Source organism: Periplaneta americana, chromosome 3 (assembly GCF_040183065.1).
Source record: "Periplaneta americana isolate PAMFEO1 chromosome 3, P.americana_PAMFEO1_priV1, whole genome shotgun sequence".
Lineage (NCBI taxonomy): Eukaryota > Metazoa > Arthropoda > Insecta > Blattodea > Blattidae > Periplaneta > Periplaneta americana.
In genome coordinates, this window is record NC_091119.1 from 131,461,049 (window position 1) to 131,475,133 (window position 14,085).

Below are 14,085 nucleotides of genomic sequence, written 5' to 3' on the forward strand. Positions count from 1 at the left end.
GAATCTGAAAAAAATTAACCACATGCAGGGTGGTCAGTAGGAGCAAATGAAACTAGGTTAGTCTTAAAGTGCATACTTAAACCTGCATTCTGACAAAAATAAATGTGACCCTCCTATTATAAGTCAATTTTTACTTTGATAATAGTTTTAAAAAAATCGCATTTGCCGCCCTTAATTTAACATGTCGTATCTATAAATTCAAAGTTATTATGAACATAAAATTTATATACTAATTATCTACAAACCTTGTTCTTCATTTTCCATTTCAGAAGCACAAAATATTTCACTCTAAGATCACAGAAAACAAGTTGCTTCTTACACTATCTCAACGTGACTGAGTGATAAAACTGGTTACGAAGGGGAATCATCAACATCATTATGTGACGTCCGTATGTTTAGTGTCAAAGCTTCTCTCTCACAAATAAGCATTCTGTGATTCATGAGCAACAATTTGAGATGGGACACGCATAAAAATGAGAATATATGAAAATTGATTTTGTTCTGGCTAGAATCGAAATCCGTCCCACTGTCCAATGTTGAAAAGTATTATAACTGGCAGGCCTATCATCAAAGATTCTCTTAAGGATTTCCAATCACTTATTCACATTCTTCAGTAATAATAATTATTTTCTATCAATACAATAATTTTCCCCCACATTTATTCATGCCTTTTTTGAGTAATAGGAAGTTATATTATTATTGCCCATAACAGTTTTCTTTAATGTAAGTTTCATGTCTGAAACATATTACCAGTTGTTCTGTATGTTGTGAAACGTGGACTCTCACTTTGAAGGTGTTGTTTGTAATTATTAATGGACAAATACAAGGCCTACATAAAGAAATAATAGTGACAACATATACATTACTGTATTTAATAAATATATACTGTACAATATTGCAGCCACATTTATCTGAGGAATAGGAATTATGACAAGTGACACTGAATGAATACATGAAGAAATAATAGTTTTAACGATACATCTATTAATGAATCTTTGCAATATTACCACAGTATAAGTATTCATACAGAAAGGAAACTTCGTCACTTTTTCTGTCAGACAGACATGCACGTGCATACAACCAGCAATCCAAGCAGCAAATAACTAACACTACGGGGAAACTCTGTTGTTTATATGTTATGGGATACAGAAGCGAAAAATTTATTTGAATAATGAGGGTTTCGAAGGGACCATATTGTTCAGGATTGCAGCAGCAACAACAAAGGACGAAACCCAGAGTTGCATTTTTTCGCTTTCTCCAAAAAAAAAATCATATTTTAGTGTAGTCCTACTGCCTTCTGCTTGGCGTGTTTTCTTAACATGGTTATCTTTTTGTTTCGTTCAATCACTAAGTTAAATTCTGCTGTAATGATTTCAGGTGAAAAAAAATGAACATGGCTTGAGAACTTGCTAATATAAAATATTCAAGTGCAAATTGCTGTCCTTGCACGCAACACTCACAAAACAGCCAGTTTATGAATTCCAATAAGAACTCATTAATTAAAACTAAACAAGATCGTTCAGACGCTAATGTTTGAGACTCGCATTCGGGACCCCTGACTAAGTTTTTTTATGATTTTCCTCAGTCACTAAGCCAAATATTGGATTGGAAATTTACACACCATGATTTATCACTGCCTTAATCACCAATGTCATACATATTAAAACAAAATCCAAATTAGTTATGGACATGAACACAAATGATTTGTAACACATGACATTAAAAACAGAATTTCAACAATACTCAACGGGATACTGATATACCCAAATATCCGACACGCAATATGACACTGACGTTAAAGTTTGTATAAAACAATGCTTAAAAAGAACTAGACAGGTGTACTTGACGGTATTCTTGGACATCTCGTATATTCACGTTTCCCAATTGGAGTGTCGAATACGAGGCCTTTATGAGTTCTTAAAAATCCTAAACTTTTGCTTGCCTAAAGTTACTACGCTCTCAGGTGTTGTTAAAAAGTGTGAATTACAGCTTTCGTCAATTACTGGTAATATCACAGTATGTGTATGTACATATTTTTTATTTATAATTGCTGAATTGAATTTATTGTATGCTAATGATGTTTCTATTCTATTGATTTGTCATGTTTCTCTTTAATAAAATCAGTGATATTAACCTTTCAATGAATCATTTTGGAGTCACTGAACTTATAATAGGGCCTGCAGGATATTAAATTACAGATTAAGTTAACATTTGAAATTAGTGCCAATTAAATAAAATTCTATGCTTTTCATATTATTCCTTTGTTTAAATTTAAGATGTCAGACATGCAAGATGTCCACCGTTTTATTTAATATTACATATTCTGTGATGTGTGTATTTTTCCAAGTTATAGATACGGTGAGAATGTAGTTAGGCCTATAGTCATTTGCACCAGTCACGCTTGTGATGCTCAGCTAACATGTTGCCATACCCCTATTAACACACAGTTTCCTTACTGTATGAATATTTATACTGGGATATTACCACAGTCTAGTATATACAGTCGCGAAGCTAAATACGTAGTAAATTTGCAAACATTAGATAGTTGCTCACCACTAGGATCGCTAATATCGCCTCATTACAGGCAATGCAAAATAGTACCGTCACAGTCTATTGTTTCTAGCACCCTCAAAACTCAAGCTTCGTGACTGTATAGTAGACTGTGATATTACTTCATGACAAAACAGTCGATCCAAAAACTACGAAGAAAATCTATATACATGTGTGACTTGATGTTATTGTAGGCCTATAACATTATAACAGATCAATAATATTTATTATAACATTAACTACAAATCAATAGGTCTACATAAGCAATAAGTGATCATTATACATTCATTATTCTATTTAATAAATTTATACCGTACTGGTACCTTATTGGAACCATATTTCATCTGGATAGATGTGAAGAACAAATAGACTAAATTCTATTCTACCTTTAATTTCTATTTTAATGCTGCATGTCCAGAAATAAATAAATCAATATATATACATAAAATAATGGACAAACTATGACATTAAATCAGTAAAATAGAGGGTAAAATTCTACTATGACAACTATATGAAGCCAAAGAATGTAAAAGATAAGGGATAAAGGGAATTATTTAATTAAAAAAATAATACTGTATAAGAAACTGAATAAAAGAAACAAAAACAAAATACCAGTACTTACACAAGTATAAAAAATCTAACAATACATCCAAATTGTTACGGATATTCATTAATAAAGAACGAGACAAATAAAAAAAAAGAGTAGGTAATATAGAATAGAAAACAATGTAATAACAAAAGACCCTAAATTGACTGGTGATATTTTCAATAACAAATTTCTAGGCACTATAAATTATCTAATGAACGATATACATATAATATGATCCTCTATAAACTGCAAAAATATTATGGAAGCAATGTTTATGAAAGTAAAAGAAATACACTATTGAAGACTATAGAAAAAAGTAAAAATGCAACAGGACCTGGCGAAATATCTTCCATACTCCTCAAACAGTGTATACTGATCATAATAGAACCTCTAATAGATATAAATGGATCTATTTCAGTAGAAATATTTCCATATTGCCTAAAAAAAATTCCATATAAAGGCAATCCATAAAAAGTGAGAAAAAAAAAAGTAATACATCAAACTATTGCCCAATAACCCTACCATCTGTGTTATCCAAGGTTGTTAAAAAAAAAACAAACATAAATCAATTACTATATTATTTCTAAAACAGCATAACATTATAAACTATGATTAATTATAAATTTGGGTTTAAAAAACACACCAACAATAACTGAAACTACAGATTATATGAGTGTAACTGCTGAGATAACCATATAAAAAAATAATTGTATACTTCTTGATCTCACAAAAACTTTCAATTGTGTGAATTGTATCATAGTTACCCACTAGATATAATGTGCCAATATGAAATATGTGGAATACTACACAGACTAATAAAGGACTACCAGTACCAGATACGACACAATGGGTAAAGATTGTAGCCTACATGCTGAGGATGCACACAAAAGGAGCACTATTCCTCTAATATTCTGGTAAAATAGGATTGAATGTTGGAACCAACATGCAAAACTTAGAAACTACACACTGCAAAGTAACAAAATAATAGTCTTTTCAATAAAAGAAAACAAACTACATTGTATGGTATTGCAGACAGCTCAATCCAAAAATAATATTCCTATTAGTATAATCATAGATACAGACACAATAAAAGATGTCACATGTCAAGTGAGTAGCACAAACTTTCTGGAATTAAAAACTGATAGTCACATTGCATGGGAGAAGCATATAGACAAAGTATGCAAAAAGATCTCATCTGGTATATCTTATGAAAAGAATTAAAGATCTAAAAGACACAAAATTACTTAGAACCAACTACTATCGAGTAAAATAGCCCCACATGTCCTATGAAATTACGGTTTGGGGAAACTGCGCAACCACTTATAACAAATAGCTTGATGGCAGTATTTCAGGAAACTGCCATAAAATATAAAATATAAAATGCATAAATTCCCAATATACATTTAAATACAAGTTAAAAGAATACTCAATTAGTGGATGTTATTACTCAATAGTACATTTGGAAACAAAATGAAGTATTCTTGTCTTGCTTAATTGGATTACGTATTATATTCTCTATTTCTTTATTTAGGCTATATGATATATTTTCACACTATGTTCAGAAATAGGACACTGGTAACGATCTTGTATGATCTAGTGATGTGGGAAAGTTATCTGATGTTAGTATAATTGTGATCATTAGAGGCATTTGTGGAAACATGTACAGTGTCAGTTAAAGATTCTTTAATAACAGTGATGTCTTCCTTGCTTGGCTTCTTCATTTTCTCCTTCTTCTTCCCTTTCTTTACTTTAGTTGAAAAGAAGAACTGCTTTTCAACCTTCTTATTGGCTGGTTCTTCTGAATTTTCTGCACATTCCTTCAATGGAACATGTGATTTAGACAATCCAGTTATTGATACAGCAGTTTGCACATTATTTAGAATTGAATTCAGTTCATCCTTACTATGAACTCTTCTCTGTAATTACTTCTAATAACGTTCCAGGATTGTTCAATTTCTTTTATTATAACTTCATGTGTTCTTGACGTTGATACCTGTTTTATGAGATTATTCACTTCATCAGCATGTATTTCATCCTGTGATGATTGTGATGGATTTTCTTCTTTCATTTTCATGGATACATAGTGTATGTGCTTGCATATTGTAGCTTTTAAATTGAAATCTATACATGAGCACTCATATGTATGCACACAGATATGACAGCATTCACATTTTAATTTGCAGCATGAAGTGGTCATTCTTTTTGATACAACAAAATCTTCGTCAGGACACTTAGGATGTAGTCATCATTATCAGTTTTTTCAATTTCATAATCAAGTGACAATGCACTCTTGTGTCTTATTTGTATTGCACTGTGATGTACATTTATTTTCCCTTTGGTGAGTTTAATAATTCGATCAACTACTTTGTCTCTCATGAATTTTTGTAAAACATAAAGAGCTTTATCTAATCTTCTTATTTTTCTCCCCTCAAAGTATACATATTTAATTATCTTATGTATATTCTCAAGATGCATGTTGGTGTTGATTTTGCACAGTTTTCGAAAACAATATGCCTATTTTTCAGTATTGTTATAATAATGCATTCTGAGGTATTCTGCCATGCTTTTAGTGTTCTCGTCTTCATATAGTGATTGTAAGAAATTGTCAAAAGCAAGCTTGAATTCATTTTCTTCTAAAGTAACTTGTAAATACTTCAAGGTTTTGTAAATCCACTTCCTTTTTTTCAGAATCATTTACCTTATTTAAATTTTGCTGCCATGCTCGATCAACATGCCATGAGCAATAAAGTTGATGTGGCACAGTTCCCATTGTATTAACCCATGCATTGTAGAATATGTTTGCGATATCTGTCATAAACACATTAGCTTCTATTTGCCCAGTCTGTTCCTTAATTTTTCCAAAAAAGATCTCATGGATATGTGTATCTTTCCTGTTACTAAACATTGTTGCAACAGGAAATCCTTCATAAAATTCATCTATGACTAATACTGTGGTCATTTCAAAATCGTATGAGTTGAGACCATGTGTACTGTCAACACATACAATGTTCCCCCCAAACTTTTTTTAGCATTTCAGACTGTGCAGAATTCATTAAAATAATGCAAAAATCTTCTGCATTTAAATCACTTCCCTCCATATCTACACCTTGCTTTTTGTAAAATAACACTGGCTTTTTTTCATTCGTCTTACACTCATTCACCCAAAGTTCAACACTTGTTGCATCATTGTGGTGGCGACATCCATCCCTAATGTCAATGTTGAAAGAACGTCTGATATTATTTATGTCTTTCCTCGTGACAAGATCCACTCTCTTCAGGTTGGAAACGATATTGTCTCGAACATTACCAAGTATCCTGCAAACATGAAATGACATATGTATGAAATAAAGCTTTAATAAAACTTATCTTTCAGATTATCACATTAAATGGGTGTTATGATCTTAATGAATGACCTAACAAAAGCCTGTGATGCATTAAACATTCATATTTTTCTCTCTGAACTTTGTACCTATGTAATTAAAGGAAATTTTGGTTAAAATCACATTTAGAAAATAGAAGACTGCTTGTTGAGTTAAATTACAAACTAAGACGAACTAAAGAAATTGTATTACAATATTTGGTAACCATGTTTGTTACTGAAAATGAAATATTACTTGGGCAAGAGAAATAAAATACCCTCAGTTTATAAACATAAACATGCATAATAATTGATCTTACAATCAGTAAAAAATGTAATTTTAATAATAAATATAGGCATACTTTATTGAAAATATAAAAATGTATTTAAGAAAAATTAATACTCTACATGGATATAACTTAGTCACTGTAATGTAGCCTAATTAATTGTTGTACAGTAGCATCCTAACTGAAACATCACATCTCTAGAAGATATTGAGAAGTAGGCTACTTTAGTCAGAATCTAATTCTAATGTTTGAGATGTTGAAGCATTTTGAATCAGCTCATTTTAGCAAATAAAACTATTCTGTGACTCACTAATGAATATCTCTGAAATCAGTTTACATTCAGTGGATAACATTGTTAGATTGTTGAGTTTTTCTTAACCTAAACGTGTTTGCAAGTGACTCTTGATCAACTTCAGTTTACTGAGCCCACATTCTCCAGATGTTACACTGACAGGGAGAGTAACAAAATGTAAAGTCCCAAACTTGTTGCAAACATAATTTTCAATAATATGTGACTTAATAGAATTATTCTTTCATATAAATAAATCTTGTCTGAATATTTTCTGTCTTTCTCTCCCTAAAAAGATAATAAAAAAATAGGGAACCAGGGCCTTCCACCTAAGTTCTCTGTCCCCCTCCCCAGACAGCCTTGAAGATACATTGAAAGTTTAAAGGTATCCACATAAATGAATGCATGAAATGAAATGGCAACATTAAATCGTTAATATGAAAACTTAGTTCCATTTCTTTTTTAATTCAATCACTAAGAGAAAAAGTGAGTTTATACATGTTACAAATATCTATTTTCCTCATTTTAATTCCTAATTAAGGTCTGGTGTAACTTTTTGGGAGAAATGACCAAGGAAGTGAAAGTGTTTTCAAATTACAAAAGAGGATAAGCCTACATAGTGTAATAAATGGAACAGGAAACAGGAACTCATGTCGAGAACTATTTATATTTTGCAATATCCTTCCACTTCACCGTATTAATATTTTTGTATTTTTGAAATTGTTATCTTAGAGACCAATTGGGAAATTTATAAAAAAAAAAAATAGAAATTCACAATCATAGTTCATGGGAAAAGGTCAATTTAGATATTAAATTCCATACAGCAGCATAACGTTAGGGTCTGCAGGGCCTGCAATGCAGGCGGGCCCGCAAACACCATGCAAAAAAGAAAGAAAAAGTATAAAAAAAAGCCAATTAATTACAGCCTGCATGGAACTGGTCAGATCATTATTCACGACGGTTTCATAGAATCGGACTATGTTGTTGAATCCAGCACAGCTTTAAACAATGCTTGCCCTGTGCCCTTGCCAACAACCTGGTCGTATAACAAATATTACACGTGGTGTATGGCATCACTCTCAGTCCTCACAAAAGAGCAGCGCAAAGTTATTTTATCATAATGACAACAATGAAAATTGATACCAAAATATCATATTTTAGTTGTAGAATTGTATTTTCTTGATAAGTAGTGTATTACCTGAGTTGGTTTTATGCACATTTTTTTCTGAACATTTAACTTTTGTTATACATTTATTCGACAACAATGGAATGGTTTTTTGTTCAAATTTATAATGCCAATAAATTATCCTATAAGATGTTTGTGTAGTAATGATCAATCAACTTTACTCAGTTTGGAAAGAGCTCTCTTTGCGGGAAGTTAATGTCAGTTGTGTGGTCGGTGTGATATTTTTCCAACTTTATTTGAACAGTTTTAAATTTAATTTTGTTCGTATATTTTTCTGTGTTTTAATCCAGTAAATTATTATTAGAGAGTATAGACAGTATAGTACTGAAAAATGAAACCGTTTAAAGTTAAGTACGAACATCTAAGTGGTGCACAGAAAAGAAAGAAGAAGTGAGAGTTAGAAAAAGAAATAAACAAACTAGTGAAAATAAGTAATGTTTTTTCTCTTTCTGATCCTAGTAGTAGTGCTAGCTCAACAGTTACAAATGTTTGCAGTGCCGCAAGTGAGTGCGCATCTGAAGTGAAAAGTGATATAGAAATAGATGTTAGTCGAGACAGCAATGTGAAAGCATTAGCGAAAAAGAAGATTGTAACAAAATTGCCTTAAATGTAATTAGGCCTACCAATATCGCAGTTGTAGAGTATTCAAATGATCGTGCAGAATATGAGTTAGAAGTAGATAATGAAACAAAAAAGTTCTTTGTTAGACAAAATCCTTATCAGCCAGAGCCAGCGGGTCCTTTCCCTAAAGATCCTAAGCAGGATAACAGAAGCTTTTCCACGAAATATTACGATAAATTCACATTGACAGGGCAAAGAATTAGGAGAGAATGGTTGTGTTATTCAATTAAAAATGACTCTGTTTATTGTAAACCATGCTGGCTCTTTGGACAGCAGAAGTAGTCTTCAGCTTGGAGGGAAGGGGTCTGAGATTGGAGGTGGTTAACCAAAAGTATAGTGCGACACAAAACTAGTTACACACATTTCAACACATGCGTCGTTTTCAATTCGTGGTGTAAGAAAAACACAGTTGACGTGGATATGGATTCAGAATTAAAGAAAAGTGAAAACATATGGAAACAGGTCCTTGAGCGTATCGTGCATGTGACGTTAACTCTGGCATCCAATAATCTAGTTTTTCGGGGACATAGGGAACAAACTGGAAAATCAAACAGTGGAAACTTTTTAGCAATCATCGAACTTCTCGCAAACTACGATCCAAAATATACACAAAAGTACCTTCTATTCAAAATGAGTTAATAAATGTTTTATCCCATGCAGTTGAAAAAGAAATTATTAATGGCATTAAAGCTGCCCCATTCTTTTCGATACAACACAGGACATAACAAAAAAAAAAAGAACAATTAAGTCAGACATTTAGATACGTTACAGTTTCACATGATGTAACTGGAAAGCCTTGTGACGTGAAGATAAATGAAAGCTTCTTAGGTTTTCGCGAAATGAAAGATCAAAATGCATTAAGAATTGAGAAGGAAATACTCAGTGCAATAGACGAAAAGGGACTCTTTTAAGTAAATGCCGTGGTCAGGAGTATGACAGTTATGCCAATATGTGAGGCGTATACAAAGGTGTCAGAACGAGAATTGAACAAAGACAAAGAACCGCAAAATATGTACATTGTGCAGCGCATAATTTAAATCTAGTACTTTACGATGCTGCATATGGAATTCAAGAAGTTAGGTCTTTTTATGACACAGTGGAAATGTTGTATCTTTTCTTCAGTTATAGTATTAAAAGATGGGAACATTTGGTATCTTTTCATACCTTAAAAAAACTTTGCCCAACATGTTGGTCTTAGAGATACCAGTCTGTTAAAGCCCTGCGTTATGCTTATGTCGATGTACTTAAGGCTCTGTCAAAATTAATATTGATATCTAAAAAAAGGAAGAAAGAGAATAAGCTATTGCTTTGAAAAACCAATTAGAGAATTTTCAATTCATTTTTCAAATAGTGTTGCAATCAAAGATTCTAGAATGTACTAATCTAGCATCACAAATTATGCAATCGGAAAATTAGAGCTTGATAAAGCGTGTTCTCTTATTCAGAATGCAGTCGATAATTTATCTTGTTACCGAAATAATTTTGAAGAAGCAATGTCATCAGCTATATCTTTGGCAAAGAGCTGGGACATTCCACCACAATTTGAAAATTAAAGCATTCGAAAAGTAAAAAAAGCATTTTGATGAATTGTACCAGGACGAGCGGCTAGTAGATCCAAAGATGTATTTCAGAACCACTGTTTTTAATGGTTATTTGGACATTATTGTAGCTCAATTAAAAAACAGATGAGGGTATGCATAATGTTAACCATTTCTTCAAAATTATTTCCCCAAAATTCCTAAATTCTGCTTCTGACTAAGAGATTCATAATGCAGCAGTGGTTCTTCAAAATGAATATGAGGAAGATTTATCCAGTGAATTCCCAGACCAGGTAATAGGTTTCAGAAAAGCTCTGAAAAAAAAAAAAAAAATAGCCTCATTAACTTCTGTATCTGAATTAACAAATCTATAATAGAAAATTCAATTGTAGCTGCTAGAGTTCCAGACTTATGCACGGCATTTTACATATTTCTAACTATTCTGGATACTGTTTCTTCGGCCGAACGATCATTTTCGAAGCTAAAACTTACAAAGAACTATCTGTGGAATTCTATGATCCAAGACAGACTTAGTGAACTCAGCCTCCTCAGTATCGAATGTGAAAGGGCTAGATCCATTGATGTCAGTGACATCATCAATACCTTCGCATCACAGAGAGCACGCCGCATGGTCCAGTTTCACTAGAGTTCAATGTGAGTACAGTAAAGTTTTGTTAAGTACAACAAACAGCAGATAGCAGATAGCAGATAGAAGTATATACTTAATGATAGGCCTACCCACCTACTTAATTTCAATCGCTATAGTATATATTATATGCTTTTTAATAAAATTTATTAATAATTGTTATTATTTTAATAATCTTACAATAATGAACGATTAATCTCCTTGCTCTTATAATTTGGAAATATATCACATTAAAGTTGAACTTCTATCAGCTGTAAATATATTTATGTCATTATTAGTTATTGATAGGTTATACATTTGGGTGCACTGATACATTTTATTTTAGGGGGCCCGAAATTTTATTTTTGCAAGCGGGCCCGTATCACATTCGTTATGCCTTGATTCTGTATAACATATATATATATATATATATAAAAGGGTAAAGGTATCCCCGTAACATGCCATGAAGGCATTTGGGGGGCATGGAGGTAGAGCCCCATGCTTTCCATGACCTCGGCACTAGAATGAGGTGGTGTGGTCGGCACCACGCTCTGTCCGCCTTTTACCCCCGGGAAAGACCCGGTACTCAATTTTATAGGAGGCATACACACAAAATTTATTTAGTAGGGAAGTAACATTAATAGCTAATTACAAACTAGCATCAAGGAAACAAAAAGCAAATACAGCTTCAAGAAGCAAGTAAAATCCTTTATATCGAAACATACCTTCTGTTCTATAGATTAATTCTTGTGTAAGTAGATGTTATTGAAATTTGTGTATTAGACGCTGCATTTAATTGAAAACGACCATCCAAGAGTCATGACCTATATACAAAATCGAAGCATCGTACTATACACAGTAACCACCTGCCATGTGTACTGACTCTGCAGAAAGCAAAACACTCGATGAAGCATCACAGCCGACTGGTTGTCCCAGTTGCTCAAAGAGTATCATAGACTGAAAACTGTCTTTGATCGGTGTGTTTATAGTATGCGCTATAAAAATGTTAAACTGCTTGATGCTCTGTCACATGATTAGTGATCCTTGTAGGCATACAGGCTATCAGACTGAATAAAAATTACAGTAAAATATTTAAATAATAATAATAAATTAATTAAGCAATAAAATAAAATAAAATTTTAACAAACTATGTTTTCTATCAGAATATAAATATAAAGTAGCCTATAAGCAGCACTAAAAAAATTATAAAAACAATTTTAGTAGTCTTTCTCCTCTAGTTCAACGGAACAGTTAACTTATAATATTTTGTAATATTCGTAACATTGCATTCGTAATGACACAATACAAAAGTAAATACATTAAAGAAACCAAAGAGGAAATTCTAGATAAGACTGAAAAAAATATATATATTAATTTTAAAACAAATGGCGATTTTTCCATTATTTTAATTTCGGAAATAACTTCAGAACGAATTATGTTTGGTGCATCCTTGATATTTCGTGATAAGATCATTGAATGTGGAATAACAGAATCTGCATCCACCTTACCATAAGTAGCTGCAACATCAATCATTGTCTGCGATTAACCGTCTCTTAATATACATTATTGCACAAATGTTAAGCAAAGTGAGCATGTAGATTTGCTTTATTTTTATTAAATACTGTAACTAAAATAGATTATATCTGCTTTTGAAGAAATTTGAGATGCATCACAAAATCTCTGTTCTTTTTAAGAATTCATATATTTAATAAGCCACATTAAGCATTCATTACTGATATAATGAGTTAGACAAGATGGATGCTGAATAATATTACTGATTGATAATTTAATGCAGGGGTCGTCAGCACAGAGCACGCTGGGGCTAGGCTCTCTTACCCGCGGAAAACACAGTGCACTATATGCTCTCGTAGCTGCTAGCGGGTATGCTCTCCCTCTCTCTCCCTGTTGCACGATGGTGCGCACAGGACGACATCACGTACCCATTGCACATTTCAGCGAGTGCTGACGACACTGATATATAAAGCATTATTTCATTTAAAGAATTGTGTTATTTAAAAATTATGTTTCCTTGTTTAAATGTACATATGGTACTTCCTAATTTTCGTGCTATCTGAAATAAAAACAAAGTGGTAACCTTTTAAAGTAGGCATTTTTTGGATATCAAGCAATAAAAGGTGATGTAATTGTAGTGCAATAACCTCGCGTGCATGCAACAGATCAAGTAAATGTTTCAACCGGCAGGTTATAAATTCTCGACTGTATGCGCTCGAGCATATCATTTCCCAGCTACTTTCTTCACAACTGAGGACTAATCAGCGAGCTCGGACGGCTGTTTTCAAGAGCATGCAGAGGCCTAGTGTGTATATGAAATAATGCAATTTGTAATTATTCTTGAATTAATGCAATTTCTATTTCTTTAGAATACCATACAATGTTTGCTCATTCAGAGTTATTTATCTCTATTATCATCCATAACCATGACCACACTCATGATCCACTCTGTCACAAATATAAAAAAACGAGGAAAATGTCGGTACTTACTTTGTTGGTGAAATTCCTTTAATCAGTTCTGTAGCAATTTCCATGCGATCAGTCTTTGGAACAGTTAAATGTTGCAACTCATTTTTATGGCCATAATGAGTCTTATAAAACTTTGCATTGCACTTATTATTTGTAAGATCATGTACTACTATTATTTGGCTTGTGTAAAATCTACCTATTTGCAAGATCCTTGAGACTTCAAACTTCTTATTACGTACTGTTAATGATTGACGTGTTTTTCCTGAAAAAAAAAAAAAAGTTTTCTTTCTATAAATTATAACAATATTGGGAAAATTTTAGAACACGGACGGCACCTAACAAATTTTGTCTTAAAATACTAAAAAGAGCAGATTTGTCTGCGTTGGATAAACTCCAGAACATGGATTGCACCCTTTCCCTCTTACTTCAAAATTCCAACCTTGTGCACACAAAATAAATTATTGGCATTGAAAAGTGCCTTTTCGTAAATATAATGATGCGCATTCGACAAACGCAGACAAATCTGCACTTTTTAGTATTTTTAAGACATAATTTGGTGTC

At 32.5% G+C, this 14,085-nt stretch overlaps 1 long non-coding RNA gene across 1 annotated transcript; it reads right to left on the reverse strand.

Annotated features, from left to right (window-relative positions):
• Positions 1 to 856: 856 nt before the first annotated feature.
• LOC138696532 (uncharacterized) lies at positions 857 to 13,884 on the reverse strand. The gene is made up of 2 exons (XR_011331409.1): positions 13,546 to 13,884; positions 857 to 6,454 (listed from the first exon to the last, which is right to left on the reverse strand). It is a non-coding gene; the product is annotated as an uncharacterized lncRNA (long non-coding RNA).
• Positions 13,885 to 14,085: the final 201 nt, after the last annotated feature.